The sequence below is a fragment of the Medicago truncatula genome, chromosome 4, assembly GCF_003473485.1.
Source record: "Medicago truncatula cultivar Jemalong A17 chromosome 4, MtrunA17r5.0-ANR, whole genome shotgun sequence".
Lineage (NCBI taxonomy): Eukaryota > Viridiplantae > Streptophyta > Magnoliopsida > Fabales > Fabaceae > Medicago > Medicago truncatula.
The window spans coordinates 20,695,263-20,716,229 of record NC_053045.1 but is presented as its reverse complement, the minus strand read 5'-3'; the positions used below and the strand labels follow the sequence as shown (position 1 = coordinate 20,716,229).

Below are 20,967 nucleotides of genomic sequence, written 5' to 3'. Positions count from 1 at the left end.
AAATCACATCATTTAAAAATTAAATTTCATTTAAACTGATAGAACTATTTGATTTTAATGTATTAATATCATTTAAATCGATTTTGATCTTCTGAAATATTTGACTCACTTGTGAAGTTCGTATGAGTATCAAATAAATTTTATACAATATAATCTTAAACATTATATAATATCATACCCGAGAACACTTTGATGAAATGGTAATAGATCTCTTTTATTATTAAATGTCATTTGGAGCATATATAATTCTCGAAATTCCATTATATTTATACTAATTCAATAAAAGATCACATTGACAACTATAATATTTGTGTCATATTTGCACAACTTCTTATTAGACTTCTGGGACATTGTAAAAGAAGACTTGATTGCTGCAGTGATTCAGTTTTTTGCTACAAGCTGGATTTTGCCTGGTTATAATTCAAACATCATTGCTTTGATACCTAAAATCCACAATGTAGTCTCCATTGATCAATACAGACCTATCTCAATGTCTAACTTCAAATTCAAAGTGATCTCTAAAATCATTGCTGATAGGTTAGCTCAGATCATGCCTTCAATCATTTTCAAAGAACAAATGGGCTTCATCCATGGTAGAAATATAAAAGACTATATCTGCATTGCTTCAGAAGCTGTCAACCTTCTTCACAATAAAGCTTTTGGGGGTAATCTGGCTTTAAAAATAGACATCACAAAGGCTTTTGACACTTTGGAGTGGCCTTTTCTTCTGCAAGTCTTGAAAAAGTTTGGTTTTAATGACACTTTCTGTACTTGGATTGATGTCATTCTCAAATCAGCTTTTCTTTCAATCTCAATTAATGGAGAATCACATGGTTACTTCAATTGCACTAGAGGGGTCAGGCAGGGAGACCCTCTCTCCCCCTTTTTGTTCTGTATTGCTGAGGATGTGCTTAATAGAAGCTTAAGTAAGCTAGTGGAAACTGGTAAACTAAAACTCATCAAAGGAACCAGAAACTTTAATGTCCCTTCTCACTCTTTCTATGCAGATGACTTAATGATTTTTTATAAAGGGAACATTACTGGTCTGCAATATCTTCAACAACTTTTTTCACGATATGCATTTGCTTCAGGTCAGGTGATTAACAATGGTAAATCAACTATTTATTCCAACTCCATCAGTCAAGTCAGACTAAACCAAATTGTTTCATTGCTCCACTTCAACATTGGATCTCTCCCTTTCATCTACCTGGGGATTCCAATATTCAAAGGTAAGCCTAAAATATGTGCTTCAACATCCTTGTCTGGTAACTATACTTCTAAAGCTTCAAATAACTCAATAGTTGATTTTTCAATCTTGAAGGCTTTTAACTGTAAAATCCACCACCCTAAGGCCCCTCAAATTAGGGAAGTTATCTGGTATCCTCCTCACACCAATTGGTTAAAGTGGAATATAGATGGCGCTTCCAATGGTAATCCGGGAAATTCTGCTTGCGGAGGAATTCTAAGGGATCACAATGCAGATTTTATTCTTTGCTTTGCAGAACCTCTTGGGATTTGCTCTTCTTACCAAGCTGAGCTTTGCGCTTTTATGAGAGCTGTGGAATTATCTCATCAAAATCAGTGGCAAAATGTTTGGATAGAAACTGATTCTTCTTTAGTTGTTCAAGCATACAGAAGTTCTAATCAGGTTCCTTGGCAGCTAAGAAATCGTTGGAATAATGTCAAAACTTTGATCCAAAGATTCAATTGCATTGTTTCTCATGTTTTTAGAGAAGGAAACCAAGTAGCAGACTCTTTGGCTAACCATGGTCTCTCTCTAAATGGTATTTCTGTTTGGAATGAGGCTCCTTTCTTTATTAGTTCTAGCTTTTTTAGAGACAAAGAAGGAAGATCTAATTTTAGATTTTCTTCTTAGTGTTGGGAGTTTTGGTCTAGTCCCCTCCTTTTTGTATCTATCCTTCTTTTGTTCAATGAATTTTGGTGATGGTTAGCTCTTTGCTACCATCCTTTTGCTCAAAAAAAAAAATGAGTATGTAGATAATTTTTTTTTTTTTAATTTATTTAAATATGACAGTTTCTAAGTTGGACATCTCTACATTGTAAGTCTGAATTTCAATAGTATTTACACATTCATCTACACAAATATATATAAATACATACATACATGAACCAATTAGTTTTTTTATCAACATTAACTGCTTAGATCTTTTGATGTTAGCCTTCTCATTTTTTGGAAAAGGGAATCCCAATGATCCGGACTTCGACTGGAAGATAATTATGGTCTAACCAATAATTTTTCTATTTAATAATAGTATTAGGTTCTCCAAAATGATTCATTGTGGGGAATGAAGTAGGTGTTATTGTGAATAACGAATGAAATAAGGATATTGTGGATGTAAAAAGGATATGAGATCATACCGTAAAATTTGAAGTGGAACAATACATAGTGTTATAAGTTATATCGAGAAATGTGGTAGGCATTATAGTGGATAAGCAATGGAGAAAGGATATTATGGATGTAAAACGATATGATATGATATCATATTCTTAAAATTTATAGTGGAACAATACCTCTTTAATGTTAATAGTGATTATGCACCTCGGGTAGAGTTGGAAAAACACCTTAAAGTAAGTTTTTAGGAGGATCTAGAAGACTTAATTCACAATATACTACTAGGAAAAAATAATTTTCTAGGAGGGGATATAAATGGGCACGTAGGGAGTTTTTATAAGAGTTTTGAAGGTGTGCATGACGGTATGGCCTCAGGGAGATAAATCAAGAGGGTAAACCAATCCTATATTTTAGGAAAAGACAAGAGCATCTTATCATATACAAGCGTGGGGTTCAATGTTCTCAGATAGATTTATTTCTTATTAGGAATTCTAACAGAAAATTTTGTTTGGAGTGTAAAGTCTTACTTGGAGAGAATTTGACAACCCATCATATATTATTGGTTATGGAAGTAAGGGTTCAAAGGAGAGAAAGAAGAATATTTTACTTTTTATGATTAATGTAATAAATTATGTCAACAAATACGTCGGTGTATTTTTGCCAAAATATTACATATGCTAAGTTTAACAATAAGTACATCTTATACTACAAATATATTTTATAAGTATAAATCCAAATACTTTAATCTTTATGTGCAATGTTTAGATATATTTCAAAATATATACAAAATTAAGATGATATTTTTTTATGTCAAATTTAAATTATAATCAGACTTATAACTTTAAGATAACATAATATAAAATCAATATATTTGATCAAAAAAGTTTTTTATTTCCCCGTGCTTGGCACGGGTCCTATACTAGTTGTCAATAAAGATTTACTCAATTGGCAATGTCATTGATTCAACTCATGATGTCATCGCGAGAACGTCTTTGATGTATGATGTACAAGTACCTCTAAATGCTCTTTGCGCCATGAAATCTATCCTAACCCTCATGAGACTAACTCATCTAAATATGTTATCATAAATATTATTTTTTTAATTGTAAATTTTAAATTTCGATAGCAGTCATTGAAAAGCCACAAATTTTTTATTCAAAATGAAAGCTTAAATATTAGCATATTCTAAAAGAAAAAAAGATTATTCATAAAACATTTTTATAGTGAAGATTATTTAAGTAAATGAAAAAAAATCATATAATTATAGAAATAACAATAACAACATTTTGAAAGAGAATTGAATGCTACCCAAAATTAAATTTGAGCAAAATAACAGGTGATTTTTCAAATTCTAATTTTACTAATTTTCGACAAAGTTTGTATTGTAATTTTTTTAAAGTATGTCATGTCTTTTTAATAGCATAATAATGCATCTAAATTTCTTTTAATACTTTTTTTAATCCATTTATGTCTAATTTTATAAATAAAAATGTATATGAGATAACTCTTTAATGATCATTGTACCATAACGATTTTTCAGGTATAATATTTAATGAAGTTAATAAAATAAAAACAAAATATCACAATGAATTGATTTTTAATAAAAAAAAAATGGTGACGAATGTTGATTTTGTGCAAGGTAGGAAATGTTGATTTTCTCTATCTCAAAAGAAACTAGCGGTGCTCAAAATTCGGAACCTCTAAATCCATAGTATGTCTTTTTACTACTAAACTGAACTCGGAAAGTTGAAAAATCGCAATGAACTAGACTAAACCCTACGAGTTTATCATAAAGTTGGCACTTCCAATGGCGCCTACATTAAGCTGGATAATCATGTTAGGCCAATAGCAACCACATAAGTTAGATTGACGCTACGTCTTAACACAAAACCTTAAAGCACTAGGTATATGGGTCATCTCATTTATATGTTGATCAAAATCTATTCCAATATGTAGAACGTTAACTCACACTTGACACATTAACATATTTTAATCAAACGTGTGATTTTATGCGTTCATAATTATATGATGTATTAATAAAAAGTAAGATAAAAACACAACCTGTTCAAAAATATAGGTTGGTGGTGATTTCATCGATGTAGGTTTATGTTCATTTATTTCATGAGAAGAGATAAAGAAAATTAGAAGAAACAAAATAAATACGTAAAAAGGACATTGAATATGAGAGAAATATAAGACAAAAAAATATGTAGTGTGTTTTCTTTCATGAGAAGAGACTTTGGAAGGCAAGCTTATGATAAGAGACTTGCGGCCCAAGCTTATTTTTTTAGTTTCATGAGAAGAGACTTTTTTTTATATGTAGTGTGTCCTTTTTTCTCTTATCATAGACAAAAAAATATGTAGTGTGTTTTCTTTCATGAGAAGAGACTTGCGGCGCAAGCTTATTTTTTTTAGTTTGAGTTAAGCTGAAAGAAGCTTTTTCGATTAAGAATTGAGCCGTAACTTTAATATCATTTTTTCCGTTGCATTGCATATATTCTCTTACTATCATTTTTCTTCAGGTGTTAATAATAATTTCGTGACTTTACATTTAATATGCAGATCTGCGTATCGGTGACGATGACTTGAAGAACCTATGTTTGATTGAAATTGAAATGTTGCTTTAGGAAAACTGACGGTCGCTTACTGACTTCAAATCTATGCCCAGGCCAAACGCAGCAGACATGCCAACTTTCACAAACAAGCTTATCGTTGATGAGCTAAGTTACAGCAAAGATGAACTGGAAAAGACACACGCTGATATGTTACTGATGCTGACTAATGAACAAAGATGTGTGCATGACAAGATAATGGAGTCCGTTGGTTCTGACGACGGTGGTTTTTTTTTCTTATATGGTTACGGTGGTATGGGAAAAACCTTTATATGAAAAGCATTGTCGGCTGCTGTTAGATCGAAGGGGTTAATTGTAATGAATGCTGCATCCAGCGGTATAACGGCTCTTCTATTACCAGGTGGAAGAACCGCGCACTCGACGCCGACAGTCCCTATTGAGATTAATGAGGCATCATCGCTTAAGATGGAAAAGGATAGTCTTAGGGCACACTTGGTGCGTGCTGCAAAGTTGATAATTTGGGATGAGGCTCCAATGATGCACCGATGGTGTTTTGAGGCAGTTGACCGATCATTGCGTGATATCATGTCCAAGAATGATCCCCTAAACGTGCTTAAACCTTTTGGTGGAATGACAGTAGTTTTAGGTGGTGATTTTAAGCAGATATTTCCTGTTGCCCGAGGAGGAACGATGTAACACCCCGTTCTCAATAATCAATTAATTAATAAATAAACATGCATCAGAGTATTAACCCAAACGGGCATGTCACACTACTAATTCAAAATTTTATAAATAGAATATAAAATCTATTTAATAGACATCCTTCAAAATCATCATTAATTTTGTAGCAGAAAATTTTGCATCAAAACAACAACAACTGTTTAAACCTCCATAATTAAATTTTGGCATAAAAGTCTTAACAACATAAATTCAGCAACGATAGGGCTACATCAGCAATATCCAAAATTTGATACATAGGAATGAAAGAAAGCATTAAAATCCCATCCCACGTATCAGAGCCCTAGACACTTTGAGCCACCACCTACTACTCAGGATCATCTGCAAGTTACCCATAGGAAGGGCAACATTTTCAAGCAGAAGGGGTGAGATTCACAAACAATAATAATAATATATAATAACATCAATTGAATCTAACACCCTACAATATCAATGATTATTCAATATGCGTAAGTATTTCATAATCAACAACATCATCCAGATATAGCAATTCAACCAACAACAACGACTCATGTAATGACATGACAACACCTCTAAGACTCCTCGACAAATGCAACTATGCATGTGGTACCATATTCAGGGCCGAAGCCCTCCCGCTAATGAATGGTTAAAGCATTCATTTTCAGGACATAAGTCCTCACCGCTAAACACCGCTTTGAACAACTAGTGTTCCACCGCTTTGAACGACAAGGCGTTCCAGAGCCGAAGCTCTCCCACTTTTATGCTTATGCAACTGACCCACTTGTGTATATCTACATACAACTCAACTAATGCATATATATATATATATATATATATATATATATATATATATATATATGACATACGACTTCGTAATTCAACAACTTCATCACAACCAATCCAACATCAGAAAAATGTATAATTAATATCAATCATACTAATACATCAAGTTCATTCAACATAATATATTTTCACTTGGTTTCATACTCACTTTAATCCTAAATTCATTAAACTATACCAACTCGATTAACAATGTGTTTAGTAGGATTCAGGGTATATATAATGGTCTTACAAGTTGAAAGGAACATTTAGAAATACTCAAAAGGATCCCCTAGTGCACGAGGCAAAGTTCAAAAGTGGCTGACTAAGGTCATCTTCGCTTAAGCGACGTCTAGTTCGCTTAAGCGATCGGCTCACAGAAGGTTGGGGTTCCGCTCGCTGACAGTTCGCTTGAGCGAACTTCAAGCAGAATGTAAATGGTTTTTTGCTTACGGGTTCGCTTCTGGTTTCATTGAGCGAACTCTTGGCAGAATCAAATTAAATTTTCGCTTACAGGCTCGCTCACTGTTCCCTTAAGCGAACTGACAAAATCGCATTCTGGGCAGCTTGCTTGAATGCTCGCTTAAGCGACGGGTCGTTCGCTTAAGTGACCATTCATCTGGGCAGTGCAAAAGCCTACGGGTTCAAACCTCTTCTCACTCCAAAAGCCCAATTTTAATCCCCTGATCACCCAAAACGTTTTCCAGCAGATGTTTACAGGTCCTATACACAACTAGGCATCTAAAGGAACACAAAACAGGCAGCAGATGTTTCAGATCATTCTAGCAATCATACAAAACTTCTCCAATTTATCCAACCGATTCTAATTTCATTCAAATTCTGATCACAACAACATTATAGATTAAGAAATCATTCTGAACATCAAATTACAACACGTTAAACATGATCCTTACACCATTCCTTTCAAAATCAGCATCAACCCTAATTTCCCAATTTTTATCTCAAGAACAATTCATGTTAAAACAATTTTCAGAAATTATATACTATGATTATTGAGAGATAGTCTCACCCTTACCTTAGATTTGCAGAAAGATTGCACAGCAAAATCGGTTCCTAGGCTCTTCTCTCTTGTTCTTGGTTTTCCTCTCCAAAACTTGTTTCACGTAAAACTGATGCTGACTCTTTCTTTTCCTAACCCCCAAAACTATAACTCCCCCTTTATTTCATTAAACTCCCTTAATTTTTATTAAATCCTAATTAACTCCCCAAACTCCAAAATAATATTAATTCACACATTATTCTAATTATATTAAAATAAACTATATAATAAAATAATGGACACCCTATAATTCAACAAATATCATTTTAAATCATATAAATGACTCTAAATAATTAAAATAAATAAATTAACGACTAGGGCGTTACAAACGAGGCCGGATATTGTTGATGCCTCAGTCAATTCGTCAAAGATATGGGCTTATTGTAATGTGTTGAGGCTTACTGTTAATATGAGATTGTGTGCATCTTCGGTACCTACAGAGCAGGAAGAAATTGCTAACTTTGGCAAGTGAATACTCTCAATTGGAGATGGCAACGATGCTTCGGATGAGAATGGTGAAATAAAGGTAGAAATTCTTGAAGATTTGCTGATATCGGACACAACAAATCCGTTGATGTCACTTATAGACTTTGTGTATCCTGATCTGAATGATAACCTTGGTGACCAACTATTTTTTCCAAGAAAGGGGAATACTCGCACCAACGCTTGATTCAGTTGAGCATGTTAACGAATTTATGATGTCGTTAATTCCAGGTGAAGAGAAAGAGTATTTACGATCTGATGCTGTTTGTAGATCGGGTGAAAATTCTGATGTCCAAAGCGAGTGGTTCACACCAGAATTTCTTAATGGTATTAAGAGCTCTGGAATTCCAAATCACAAGTTGAAACTAAAGGTGGGATGTCCAGTTATGCTGATGAGAAACATCTATCAAGCCAATGGACTGTGTAATGGTACTAGGCTGATAGTTACACATCTAGGGAAGAGCACGATAGCTGCTACCGTAATTACAGGAAAAAGGGCAGGTACTAGGGTATTCATTCCCATGATGAATCTTATTCCGAGTGATCTAGGACTACCCTTCAAATTTAGGCCCAGACAATTTCCATTGACGCTTTGTTTTGCAATGACAATAAATAAAAGCCAGGTCAATCTTTATCTCGAGTGGGGGTTTATCTTCCTAAGCCTGTGTTCACGCATGGACAACTTTATGTCGCTGTCTCTCGAGTAACTTCAAGAAAAGGTCTGAAGTTACTCATCCTCGATGAAGATAATAATGTTTGTAAGGAGACCACAAATGTTGTGTATCGTGATGTTTTTCAAAAAGTATGATCATTGGTTATGTTTTAGAATTGTTATTGCTATAATTTATAAAACTAAAGTTGCCTATTGTTTGGAAGTCGTTTTATTTTTAATTTCTTTGTAAGGCGTACTGGTCATTATAGACATGCAATTTCTATATAAGCAGATCCTCCTGCCATTGACTATTAATTCATGCACTTTTGTACATATTTTTTCTCTTTTTTCTATATATATAATATATGGGTGAGTGGCAGAGGATTTGAGTCCCCTGAGGGTGCCGACCTAGTCGGGATGTCCAACGGTTCATTGATGTTTTCCTCACTCTTGATTCAGTAAAAAAACATAAATGATATCTTGAGGAATTATTGATGAATATTAAACATATCATATACATTAGTGATAGCTTTGCTATAGTCTAGGGTTCATAAAACCCGATGCTATTATTCCTCTTTGTTATTTCTTTTCTCTCATGAAAAATTATAAAATAATGGATTATTTGTAAAACAAAATGAATTATTTTGATTCAATAGGTTTTCTTTGTGACCTGTTTACTAAGGGTGCTAAAGGGACAAAAATAACACTTTGTTATACTTAAGAGATATTTAACAATGATTCTAATTTTAGGAAGGATTTTTTTACCAATCGGTAAGCGCTAAAAACTATATTATGTATGTAACGAGAGGGTGTGCTTTATAAATTATAACGTGATTAAACCATATAATATTTCTTACATGCAATGCAAAGTGTTGAAAATATGGTTGAAGTTATTAAATTTGTTAATGTTATAATTATCTTTATTTCCCTATTTCCTTTTGCAATGACCGTTGACGGTAACCAATTTATATCCTTTCAATTTTCCCTAGTTACTTGCTATGTTTTATTTTATCTCATTCAACTAAAGTCTTTTATTTTCTTTTTTCATTTCAGCGAATATTGTTAGTTGTACTCAAGATTTTGATTGTCAAACAAAGATATGCCCATTTCATCTTCAACCGAAGTGTATTGTGTTGGAAATTCTTCCCCATTCCTTATCTGGGGGTATATGTGGGTGTGATTGAGATGTTCCCTTAAGATTGTTTTAGAAAATTCCACAAGTTGTCATCTATTTATAGTGTTATTTTAAGAAAATTTTGTTATTATATTTGCACCCATGAGTTTAAATTTTTACTTTATCTATTTTCACAATCCTTGTAATTGTGGATTTTGTAATCTAGTCTAAAATGATTATAAAAAAATTAAATAAGACAACAAATAATATTATTTAGATTTTCTTCTATCTTATTTCAATTTTTGAGATTGGTGCAATGTTAAAATTAATGAGTAGAATAAAAATTAAGATAAAAACAATATTTTAAAAAATGAATAAAAAATATGGCATGAATTAGACTTACAAATTGTTGGAAATTGCAAAAAGACATATTCTTATCATTGAAATTGCTTACTTAAGCTTTGAGACGATGAGATCGGTAAATAAATCTATATCTATATAATATAAATTTAGGACCCATTTCATAGACTTTTATGGAAATGAATTACTATTGTTTTGGTGTTGCCACATGTCCCTTTCTTTTTTACAAATGCTCTCACCATATTGATCCTCACAAAATGCTCTCACTAGAATCATCCTCACATATTTGTATTTAATGTTCATGTATAAAAGGAAGTTTTACAATATCAAATTCTATTATTGGAATTTATATTAGAAATCAAACATTTCGAATTCAAAACATACAAATTTGAATCAAATAATTTTTTTTTAATAATCAAATAGTTTAAATTAAAATAAAACAATTGATTGAATTATTCAAATTCGTTTTTTATTAATAATAACGCATAATAGTGTTTATTCAAAAAAAAAACACCAAATAATGTTAGACATTTCTTACTTTTTATTTTCGTAATAATGATATTAATGATATTAGACAAATTATTATTTCTTTAAAAAATTTGGCTCTGCTAGGGTTTGGCGACTTGCATAGCTCCGACCTCCTCTCACCACCAATTTCTCTCTGGTCTGTCTGTTAGGATCGTTAATTTTGGGGAAACGCAGTCGCGCTAATGCTCTCGGGTGTTACAAAGACTGAATCACGTTTTCTCCATAACTTTGAACCTTCCGGATTTGATCACTCTCTCTGACCTAGTTTTCGAAGGGTGCTTTCAGCTGCCATGTTCGACTGGCAGGCTGAGCTGATGGTTCCTGCACCAATTCCTTTTACTAGGAGGGTTTCCACTCCTCTAGTTCATACGGCACCCTAACCGGTCTCATTTGCACAGGCGTTGACTGGCACAAACAAGGCAGTTTCAGCTGCCAACCCGCCATTACCATATATCCGGGGTGAAACACTTGGTATCAAGATCACACAAGACTTTTACGAACGTGGTAGAAATTTCTGCAAAACCAATTTGCAGGGACGGCTTGTATTGAATAAAGGTGACAAACCATATACTACAAAGGATATGGAGATGAAATTGCAGAAGCTTTGGAAGATAGGAGGGGCTTGGCGCATGCTCTCCCTAGGGAGGGGATTTTATGAATTCTTCTTCTCTAATGAAACTGACATGCGCACAGTCTGGGCTGCAGGAACAATGAATCTGAAACCGAGGCTTCTTCGGCTCTTTGAGTGGTCGAAGGACTTTAATATGCACACTCAGCGCAACACACACACTCAAGTGTGGATTCGCCTTCTTGAGTTGCCTCAGGAGTATTGGATGGAGCAGACGCTTCGAGAAATTGCTGATGAGATAAAACCGCAAGTGCACGGTCTTACCGAAGTAGTATTAAAAGAGTATCGTTCCGAAAGGGAGTAGTTTAATTCAATTAACCTTTAGAGATGATTAGAAGAGAAGAGAATTGTAAGTTGGGGGTTTTCAAACGGTTGAAAATTAATATAATAAAAAGAGCCTTGGGATCGTTGGTTTCATCTAAATAACAAGTCCTTCTCAAACCAAAACTATAAGCTTATAATGTTATGTTAGACCTAATTTCTCAAGAAAGTTTCTCTTATGTTCCTCTAGCAACCAAGCCTATTTCGCTGACTTGATTACTATTAGATTTTGGTTCCTCTAACAACCAAGCCTATTTCGCTGACTTGATTGTTATTAGTTCCCTTGAAGATCGAAACTATAAGTCTCAAAGATTGCAAAGCCTATTTCGCTGACTTTGCAATCCTTGTCTAAATTCACTTGTTCGAATATCAAAGCTCCACTTTCGTTTTATGAATTGATATTTGGAATAATGGATAAACAATTATCAAACCCTCCACTTTCGTTTCCACAGTTTGATAATGGTTGATCCATGTTAAAACGGTGAATTTAGATAAGAAATTAGGGTTACATAAGATTAAGGCTTAGAGATTGGTTTGATTAGGATTATGTCATTTAGACTTATCCAACAATCCCAAGACAAGGAGAAGTCTACTCACTCATGTTCATCGTAGACATGGGGGAGAAGAGAGAAAGCATAAAAGTAAATGACAAGAAAATAAAGGAAAAGAAAAGAACTTTAATTAGAAAAGCAATTGTCACTTATTGAATTCCAAGTCAAGATGAATATTTGTGATGGATGGCTACTCTATTTATAGCATTTGTTCGACTTAAAATCTAAGCTATTACATTCGGGCTAAAAATAGAGTAGCTTAAAATCTAAGCAAAAGCAGCAAAAGTGACACTGGAGGGTGGCACGGCCGTGCTAAGGTTAGCACGGGCCGTGCCAAGCTTCTGGCATGGGGGAGACATATTTTTGTCTCTCAATCTTCATATTTTTGCATCCAATCGGCTCCAAGTCCTTTTCTTTTGCTCCAAGACTCAATCCATCCAATATTCATTCCTGAAATAAAATAAAATGCAATTTAAAGTAAACTATCCTAAAAAGGAAATAATACTAACATAAAATAAAATAAAATAAAATCTAAATAAAACTAAACTAAAAAGCATATTAAAATAGTCAATAAATGACTCATCAAACTCCCCCACACTTGAATCTTTGCTTGTCCTCAAGCAAAAGGCATAGACATGGCAGCAACAAAAGGATTAATATATGACACTTTAAATAAAAGCTTATGTCTCCCTCGAGGTTTCATTTCAATGTACACTAATCACAACTTCAAGCATTCCTTGTAAACTTATTCAACCCGACAACAAATTTCAAGTGAGTATGTGTGTGTAGTCCAACCCTTTTCTTGCTCCTGTATAAGATAGATATTTGATGAGTCATTATTATATCTATTTTATCCATAATATTTAGTATTGTTTTATTTAGATTTTAGTTATATTTATATTTATAATATTTCCTTTTTGAATTATATTACTACAATTGCATATTTTATATTTCAGGAATGAATATTGGATGGATTGAGTCTTGGAGCAAAAGAAAGAGGATTGGAGCTGATTCGGTGCAGAAATACGAAGATTCGATGACAAAATATGTCTCCCCCAAAGTCAGAACCTTGGCACGGCCCGTGCTAGGCTTGGCACGGCCGTGCCACCTTCCAATGCCTCTTTTGCTGCTTTTGCTTAGATTTTAAGCTACTCTATTTTTAGCCCGAATGTAATAGCTTAGATTTTAAGTCGAACAAATGCTATAAATAGAGTAGCCATCCATCACAAATAATCATCTTTTCTTGGAATGCAATATGTGACAATTGTCTTTCTAATAAAAGTTCATTTTACTTTCTTGTTATTTACTTTTATGTTTTCTCTCTTCTTCTCCTTGTCTACAATGAACGTCAGTGAGTAGACTTCTCTTTTCTTGGGTTTGTTGGATAAGTCTAATGACATAATCCTAATCAAACCAAGCTTTAAACCTTAATCTTATGTAACCCTAATTCCTTATCTAAATTCACTGCTTTAACATGGATCAACCATTATCAAACTGTGGAAACGAAAGTGGAGGGTTTGATAATTGTTTATCCATCATCTCAAATATCAATTCATAAAACGAAAGTGGAGCTTTGATATTCGAACAAGTGAATTTAGACAAAGATTGTAAAGGCAGCGAAATAGTCTTTACAATCTTTGAGACATATAGTTTCGATCTTCAAGGGAACTAATAATAATCAAGTCAATGAAATAGGCTTGGTTGTTAGAGGAACCAAAATCTAATAGTAATCAAGTCAGCGAAATAGGCTTGGTTGCTAGAAGAACAAAAGAGAAACTGTCTTGAGAAATTAGGTCTAACATAACATTATAAGCTTATAGTTTTGGTTTGAGAAGGACTTGTTATTTAGATGAAACCAACGATCCCAAGGCTCTTTTTTATTATATTAATTTTTCAACCGTTTGAAAACCCCCAACTTACAATTCTCTTCTCTTCTAATCATCTTTAAAGGTTAATTGAATTAAACTACTCCCTGTCGGAACGATACTCTTTTAATACTACTTCGGTAAGACCGTGCACTTGCGGTTTTATCTCATCAAGTTTTTGGGGCCGCTGCCGGGGAGTTATTGTAATTTGATTAACTTTATAATAGTGGTTAGTCTAAAATATATATATATATATTTATAAAATATTTTATTTCCTTTTCTTTTTATTTTATATATATATATATATATATATATATATATATATATATATCTCCCTCCCTTTCTCCTTATTTTATTATTTTATTTTTGTTTTATTTTATTTTATTAATTTTTATCCTTAACCGTTCTGATCTCAGGCATGGCTCAAAACTATTATCCTTGGACTCCTTCCCCTATTTTGCCTCCTTGTTATGGAATATTTGGTCATAATGGTCAACAAGGTAGTGTTTTTAGTAGTCCTGAGCAAGTAAACTATGCTCATTATAATCAAGGGTTTAGGAACGATCAATTTTTTCAAACCCCTCAAAATATTTTTGGACAACAAACAACACCACCGGGTTTTGAAAATAACCAAGGAGTCCCTCAAAGATCCAACTTGGAACTTTTGCTAGAAAATCTTGTATTAGATAACTCTAGGCATAACAAAGAATTTGAAATCCAAGCTAGAAATTTGAAGGACTCTCTCGATAGGCTTTCCTCAAAAGTAGATTCTCTTTGTACTCACAACAAAATGCTAGAAATTCAAATCCCTCATGTAGGCCATCAAGTAGCCTCTCACTCCCAAACCTCCGGAATCCTTCCAAGCCAACCTAAGGCGTTACCAAAGGTTCAACCGAATGATGTTATACTTAGGTATGGTAAACAATTAGAGGACCCCGTTGTGGAAACCAAGACTAATGAAGTTGAGGTAGAGAGTGAAAAGCCACAAAGTGAGAATGTTGTGATAAAGAGTGAAAAGCCTAACATATCACCACCTTATGAGCCAAAAATTCATTTCCCACAAGGGTTTGATGAGTTCAAGCTAGATGAGCAGGTTATGAAATTTATTGAAATAATTCAAACCAATTTGCCATCTAAACTTAAGGATCCAAATAATTTTTCCATACCATGTGTCATAGGATCCGAGATTATAGAAAGAGCCATGTGTGATTTGGGGGAAAATGTCATTTTGATGCCATTGTCCCGTTGTGAAAGATTGGGTATAGGATAGGAAAACCTTTCTTAATGTCAAGATAATGACTATAAAGGAGCGCTTCGTGGGAGGCAACCCATGCATTTAATTGCTTTTGTTTTATTTGTTTTAGGTTATTTTGTAGGTAATTGTCCAAGAACGATTCAAGAAATGAAAAATTTTGAAGCCCCGAAGCCCAGAATCTTGGCACGGCCCGTGCTCACACTGGCACGGCCGTGCCAGACCTTGCCTCTCCAAAACCAAGCCAATTCCAGGAACTTGGCACGACCCGTGCCAACCTCAGCACGGCCGTGCCAGACCCCAGGTAAGGTTAAACCTCATTTTTCTTCCCTCATTCCCTAAACCAAACATCTTTCATCCTTCCATCTTCTCTCTAAAACCTTCATAACCACTAAAACCATTCCAACCACAACCTTTCGTTCAAAAAACAACTTTCATCCACCCAATCCAAAAATCATCCAAATTCATAGCCCCCATTAAACTCACCTAAACCTTCTCCCCTATCACTAAACCAACCTCTTCCACCAAAAACAATCACTAAACCCAACCTTCACCAAAACCACACCAAGTCCAACCAAGGTCAAGGCTATGGCTTCCAAAAGAAGTGGAAAAGAAGTTGCAACATCTTCAAGAGGACCTCCCCCAAAGAAGCAAGTACCGGCAAAGAATCATGGCATAATATTCAAGGATAACACGCAAATGGATAGGTATAAAAATCTCATCTCTAAAACTTTACATCCTTGCAGGTACCCTGATAATTATGACTTGGATACACTAGGCCTTAGAGACAATGTGTTTAAATTTCTAAGACGATTAGGGTGGGTTGCTAAGTTATGACCTATGCGGGGTTATGAAAATTTCACCTATGAGTTTTTAAGTTCAATTGTTTTTACAAAGGATAGGATGAATTTTGATAACCCTAATCATAGAATCTCTTTCCGGCTTATGAACATTGATCACGAGATGTCTCTTCAACACTTTTGTGATGAGATGGGCTTCGCTAACGCGGGCTTCATCCACGACTCTTGGGATCAAAGTCTTAAGCTGGTTAACTATCAACCTGCCACCGTTTGGGAACATATCACCGACCTTAGGCAATTTAACACACGTTCAAACAAAGCTAGCAATATTCACCACCCGGTGCTTAGGTACCTTCAAAGGGTAATGACTTGGACTATTTGGGGTAGGACCGAATTGGGGAACACTAGGACGGATGAACTCTTCATGTCGTGGGCCATGCTTAGCAACCACCCCGTTGACACATGCTTTTACTTGCTTGATTACCTTTCCCATGTCGGTAATAGGTTTGATAGTAGGGGATAGATAGTTGTGGGTGGTATCATCACATACATAGCTAGGCAATTGGGAGTGGGTGAGGACCAAGGGATTAACAACATTGAGGGAATTAATAGGCGTAACATAGAGACTGTAACACCCCGTTTTCCCAACGTGAAAATTTCATTTATTTAATCAGAGTAATTCACCTAAACGGAATGTCACATTCTTTTCTTGAAATCATAAACGTAACTGTATAAATAACTATTTATCCTTTAAAATTCAATAACTAAAAAGTCTTTAATACTTCGCAGCGGAAATTATTCAATAATCAAAACAGTCTTTGGCACTAAAGCCTCTTTACAATTATGTCATAAAAATCTATTCTAAAAACATAGTCATAACTCTTCAGAAACAATACGTAAGGAATAGAAAGCAATAACAAATTCTCATCCCGTTACGTGTCAGAGCACCTAAAGACACTTGAGCCACCACTCCTACTAATCATTAATACCTGCAAGTTACTCATACGAAGAGCAACATTTTCAAGCAGAAGGGGTGAGATTTCACAAAACAATAATATTAAGCATATAATTCAATAATTATATTTAACAACACAAATAACTTCATCTATTAGTAATAATAATTCTTAATAACTCAACCAACTTCTAATTATCATTTAACACATATTAACCAAATCGTAACAAACATAGATCATCACATCATAGTGATAGTTCATATATAGCATAACTTCATCTTAATCCTAATTCATATACAACATAACAACATCATTAATTCATAATAATAATTATTCATCAAACATCTCGTTATCAATTCATTAATAAAAGACAACTTATCAATTTAACATAAACATCATCAAGTACACTTAACAACTCATAGATATCATCATGTAATCATCATCACTAATAACTTTAAAACAACACAATATAATCATCTCTTATTAATAGTAATAATTATCTACATCATAACATAAACATCTTCTTATAATAATATAACAACAACGTAACATGATATTCACTTAATAATAATAATAGTTATATATACATCATCTCGTCATAATATAATAATATAACAACAACATAGCATGATATTCATTTAATAATAATAATAATTATATATACATCATCTCGTCATAATATAATAATATAACAACAACATAGCATGATATTCACTTAATAATAATAATAATTATATATACATCATCTCTTCATAATATAATAATATAACAACAACATATTCATCTTCTTGTATTAATATAACAACAACGTATTCATCATCTTATGAAAATATAATCAACACATACTAACACAAAAATCAACATCATAAATCTTCAACATAAACATCTTAAACAATATCATCTTAAACATCATAGAATCTTTGATAAACAATTACCAGGTAATCACAACATTCGATCATCATCAATAACATAACATAATATTCACTTAATAATATTAATCATATATAGAACAAAATATTCATCACTTAATAGTAACAATTATACACAACATCATAACAACTTAACAATATCATAATCATTATCTTAAACAAAATAGCAACGTAACAATATCATAATCAATATCTTAAACAACGTAGCAACATAACAGTATCATAATCAACATGTTAAACAACATAGCAACATAACAATATCATAATCAATATCTTAAACAACGTAGCAACATAACAATATCATAATCAACATGTTAAACAACATAGCAATATTTTAGTCAACATCATATAATTCACATCGTATAATCTTCGTAGGTACTTCTTTAACAACACATAGGTAGAACACAACTCGACAAACTCATGGATGATAATTCATCGACAACTTAACAACTCATGAATGATAATTCATCAACAACGACCTTTGTAACACCCTACCTCTATTAAAGCAATTAAACATGCGAATAATACATTTATTCAAGAAATAGAGGCTACGCCACATTAAAAATTCAAAAACCAATAAACATGTACATAAACCTTAACAGTTGCAGCGGAATATAAACCAGAGTAAATTCAAATATACATATTATGAATAAATAAATTACATCAACATAGATGCATCTCAAAAATCTCAACAAACGGGTAATCTCCAAACATAATAAAATCCAAAAATAAACTAATCTAGACCGACACAACGAAGCCTAGATCAGAGCCGACTAATTCTAAACACCGATATCGGAGAAAGCTCCCGATATCCACCAAGCACAAGAACTCACCAAGCAACTAAACCTGCACAACGTCTACCCATCCATACAGATAGGCAGGCGGTCCAGAACAGATCCACTGGGGGTAAGTATTACATTATCATAATCCAAATAACAGTTAACATGGCTATTTCAACTTAAACATCATGCACTTGATCAATAATAATTACACATTAATAGTTACATCACACCCCGATATCTCACATCAATATTCAGCAATCATATGAACAATTATCAATTTACAATTATTCATTCACAATCACCAATCACATTTATCATGAATAATCACTAATCACATTTCATGAACAATCACCAATTACATGTATCATGAATAATAATTAATTCGCAGTTATTCATACACAATCACCAATTATATACATCATGAACAATCACCGATCATATACATCATGAACAATCACCAATCATAAGCCATGAACAATCATTAATCATATTTCATGAACAATCACCATTCACATGTATCAGGAACAAATATCAATTCACAAATATTCATTCACAACATCAATCATAGACATACCAAAGTAGCTTACAAACTCTCCCAAAACTTAGTAGTAAACCTCGGATCCCGATCCGACACAATACTAGAAGGAATACCATGCAATCTAACAATCTGCTCAATGTTGACCTCAGCCAACTTCGCTACCGACATACCAGTCTTGATAGGAACAAAATGTGCTGACTTCGTCAACCGATCAACAATCACCCAAATCGAATCGAAACCCTTATTAGTCTTAGGTAACGCTCCAACAAAATCCATAGAAATGCTATCCCACTTCCACTCTGGCACAAATAACGGTTGCATCAAACCCGACGGTCTCTGATGTTCAATCTTTGATTTCTGACAAACCAAGCAAGAATAAACAAACTCAGCAATCTCCTTCTTCATTCCAGGCCACCAAAACAACCTTTTCAAATCCTGATACATCTTAGTTGCTCCTGGATGAATACTCAAACTACTTCTATGACCTTCGTCCAAAATTTGCCTCTTGAGCTCAAACACATTCGGCACACAAACCCGATCACGAAACATCAAAACGCCATTCTCATCCAATCTAAAGTCTCCACCTTTACCTTGATTAACCAACGTCACTCGGTCCACGAGTTCCAAATCCTCCTTCTGACCATTCTTGATCTCTTCCAAAATATTGCTTGTCAACTTCAACATACCCAACCTCACACCATCAGGTGTCAACTCACTAGCCAAACTCAAATCTCGAAACTGCTCAATCAATTCCAACTCTTTAACCATCAAAGCAGACATATGCAAAGTCTTTCTACTCAAAGCATCCGCAACAACATTAGCCTTTCCGGGATGATAACTCAACTGAAAATCAAAATCCTTAAGATATTCCAACCATCTTCTCTGCCTCATATACAACTCTTTCTGATCAAACAAATACTTCAAACTCTTGTGGTCAGTGAACACCTCAAATTTAGAACCATACAGATAATGCCTCCAAATCTTCAATGCATACACAACAGCCGCCAATTCCAAATCATGAGTCGGATAATTCTTCTCATGCACTTTCAATTGCCTCGAAGCATAAGCTACAACCTGACGATTCTGCATAAGCACACCACCAAGACCCATCTTAGAAGCATCACAATACACCACAAACGATTCCTTCGGATTCGGCAAAATCAACACCGGAGCTGAAGTCAACCTCTTCTTCAACTCTTGGAAACTCTTCTCGCACTTGGCATCCCAAACATAAGCTTGTCCTTTCCGAGTCAACTGCGTCAATGGCAACGCCAACTTAGAGAATCCCTCAATGATCCTCCGATAATAACCGCCCAAACCAAGAAAGCTTCTAATCTCAAAAACAGACTTAGGAGACTCCCACTGCAACACTGCATCAACCTTGGAAGGATCCACAGAAATACCACCCTTAGAAATCACATGACCAAGGAAACTCACTTCCTTCAACCAAAACTCGCACTTAGACAACTTTGCACACAACTGATTCTCTTCAAAGAACCAAACATCATGAACACACACGCTTCGCCATCTAAAGATCTCTTCACTTACTCCGCGGTCAAGAACTTCCTATCCAACTCTTCTACCGGCTTCGAAAAAGTCACACTCTTAGTCAAACAATTAATGGTAACCCCAAAAGCCAACAACCAATCCATACCAAAAATCACATCCATAAGCTTCAACGGAAGACAAACAAGATCCAACTCAAAA

At 34.1% G+C, this 20,967-nt stretch overlaps 1 long non-coding RNA gene across 1 annotated transcript; it reads left to right on the top strand.

Annotated features, from left to right (window-relative positions):
- The first annotated feature begins 9,449 nt into the window (after window positions 1-9,449).
- On the top strand, window positions 9,450-10,041 carry LOC25480311 (uncharacterized). The gene is made up of 2 exons (XR_003008481.2): window positions 9,450-9,595; window positions 9,693-10,041. It is a non-coding gene; the product is annotated as an uncharacterized lncRNA (long non-coding RNA).
- The last annotated feature ends 10,926 nt before the right edge of the window (window positions 10,042-20,967 follow it).